General features: G+C 23.6%; 1 protein-coding gene across 1 annotated transcript in view; it reads left to right on the top strand.

Annotated features, from left to right (window-relative positions):
• Positions 1 to 3206, top strand: part of LOC105626657 (UDP-glucuronosyltransferase 2C1-like) — a 157306-nt gene that overhangs the window by 497 nt on the left and 153603 nt on the right. The window lies entirely within an intron of this gene.

Below are 3206 nucleotides of genomic sequence, written 5' to 3'. Positions count from 1 at the left end.
AATTTTATTTTAAATTCATTTAATTATTAAATTTAAAATTTTATTATATTATTTTTAAAATAAACGTAAAATTTAAAGATGTATGGGCGACATTTTACTAAATATATTAAATTATACATTAAACAAATATATATATATATATATATATAGAATGTTCAAAATATTCCTTTTTTATTGAACAATATATTTTTATGATTTATTATTTATTATATTTATTATATTTATTATATTTATTATATTTATTATTTATTATATTTATTATTATAATTTTTAAGTTTATTTATTTTATTTATTATTACTGTTATTGTTATAAACTAAAATTTAAAAAAATGATACAAATTTAATTTTCTTTATAAGTACTTTAAATATTTAAAATATAACTTATATTTATGTAAAGTTATTATTATTATTATGCAAAGTTTTATTGCAATTCATTAATTAATTACAAAGATATACTGGGTTGGAGGAAAAGTTTTGTTAGCTCAAAATTAAATATACAATATCTTCGTTAAAAGTCAAAATTTAAATTTAAAGAAATGGTTTTAAAGTTTGAAATCTCGACTTTAGTATAGCAAATTATGAGTTGCTATATAAAAAAGAAAATTTTTCTTCTCAGTTGTGGATCTGTCACATGCCAAAAAAATTGCGAAAATTTTCGACTATCTATATTGTAAAAGTTTGGAGTTTTTTAAAAATGTTTTTACGATTTTTGTTCTTGAATTATTCGCGAATTAAGTAAAAAGGAGGATTCTAACTTTAATTGCTCATAACTCCATTAAAAAGCATGTCTTTTTTATTGCAATTAAAAAAATAGATTCTTAAAGCGTTGCTCCATCGAATAGTATCATGTTAATTTTTTAAATGTAAAATATATAGAAATTTAAGTTAAAAATGTGATAATATTATCCTTATAATCATTGCGTAATGAAAAAAAAGGAACCGTAATTTTTTTAGCTCAAATGTATGTATATATATATATATATATATATTTAAATTAGTAATTACATCACTCGATAGAGCAATGTTTCAGCTTTAAGAATCTGTTTTATTAATTACGGTATGATTTTTAACAGAATTATGAGCAATCCAAATCAGAATGCTCTTTTATTTAATTCGCGTGTAACTGGATAACAAAAAGTCGTAGGAACATTTTTTTAAAAACGAATTTTTAACAAAAACTTCAAGCTTTCATGTCAAATAGTCGAAAACTTTGCAACAAATGTATTCTGTATATAATTATGAGTAACAGAATTCTGCAGAATTTTTTCTTAATTCAATAGAACAAATAAATATTTTGTTTATTTACTGGATAATTAGCTTATACATCGCAATATAACTTTACATAAATAATCTTGAATAATGTACTTATAAGAAATTGATTTTTGTTATTTATTTTATAATACATTTGCACATATTTTTGTTGCACAGATTTAAAAATTACTATTTATTAAAATAACTTATTCAAATAATATACTGTTACCAAATTTTAAATGTGTTTTAGAATAATCTGTAATTTCTTCATAATTTTGTTATGTTGAAATCACCCATACATCTTTAAAAAGACGTTAGCGTTTATTATGTTTAAAACTTGATACTGCAAAATTTATTAATTTGCTCATCCTTTTTATTCATCAAGTATCGTTACGATTCAACGCTCTTGACTATAATCTTTTTACTTGCGAATCATCATCAATAAAGCTGCTTTGTATTCGCTAAGGACTCAAGGCATTACACTGTTCACTGTTATTTTCGTTTGGTCTCGATAAGCTTGCGACTTTAATCACATTCCAAATATTTTTGGAACATTGATAATTTTCTTCAATATTAAAAAAAACAGTAACTATTGAGACCGAATCTTGCATGTACGTATTATTCAATTTTTTGCTCTCAGATATAATCATTAAACAAAACAAATTTTAATTTATAATAATAGAGATTCACAGACAATAAATACAGACATTAGACTCGATGACTTTTTTTCAAGTTTTCCTTTCTTCTGCATTTTATTTACTATACTTTATTTATTTCTATTCGACTTTTCTCTGATATTCTTCTTTCAGATTTTTCTCAGATCGTTCACCTAACATCTCACTTCTTTCCATCATGTATAATCTTTCCCTTTTCTTCCTCCTTTTTTTGTCTCTCTTTCTCTCTCTTTCTAAACTCGAGTTCAAAGCAAACTTCGTTTAGCTTCAATTTACTTCTACTAACATTTCTCTTTACTGAATGTATCTTCTCATGACTTGGTTCTGTTTCTTTCGCGGCAAAATTAGAGATTAAATTGTTCACATAAACTGGATAAAACCTAACTAACAAAAATATGATTACCTTGTACACAACTTATCACGGTACTTTATTGTTTTTTTCTCTTAAATTTACTGCGCCATTTGAATATATTTTTTTTATTAACTTGTCATTCGTAATATTTAAAAGTAACTTTATTTTTATATTTATTATAGTAAGAAAAAAACTAAGAAAAAAATTTGTTCATCAAATTAAACACATTTAGTTGTTTGCAGATTTGATTAATTACCATTGATTAATTATATTATAAAGATAAAAAATTGTAACATTGTAATCAAATTTAACCGTAATACAATGGGCCAGAAGACCAGAAAAAATAATTTAAAAAAGTATTAAAAGTGCTCCAATTATTGTTAAATTGAGTATTTAGGAGTTTTTGAGAGGTTCTTTGCTATCAAATCCAAACTTAAAAATTAGAAATTCAAAATGATGGATCCATGGCGGACGAAAATGCTAAAAATATTTCAATTGCTGTCAAATTCGGTACTTAGAAGCTTTTATAATCGCTGGTATCGAATCTGAACTCAAAATTTAAAAAGTCAAAATGGCGGATTCAAAATGGCGAAATAGAATATTAAAAAAAAAAAGTCAAATCTCGACACGCGACACACATACTCATGCTCTCTTATACACATAATTTAAAAATTTTTAAAACAGTTTTCTTTTTTAAACGTACTTTCTTAAAATTAACGTTTTACATATACCTATATTAAATGTCAAGCAAATTAGTTGAAAAAATAAAATTATTTTTTAAAAATAATGTAAATTATTATAATGAACAATTTAATATAATAAACGCATCATAAAGTAAATAATAAATACACACACACACACACACACACACACACACACACACACACACACACACACACACACACACACACACACACACACACACACAC

The sequence above is a fragment of the Atta cephalotes genome (genome assembly GCF_000143395.1).
Source record: "Atta cephalotes unplaced genomic scaffold scaffold00006, whole genome shotgun sequence".
Taxonomy (NCBI): Eukaryota; Metazoa; Arthropoda; class Insecta; order Hymenoptera; family Formicidae; genus Atta; species Atta cephalotes.
This window is presented reverse-complemented; position numbering and strand designations above follow the sequence as displayed.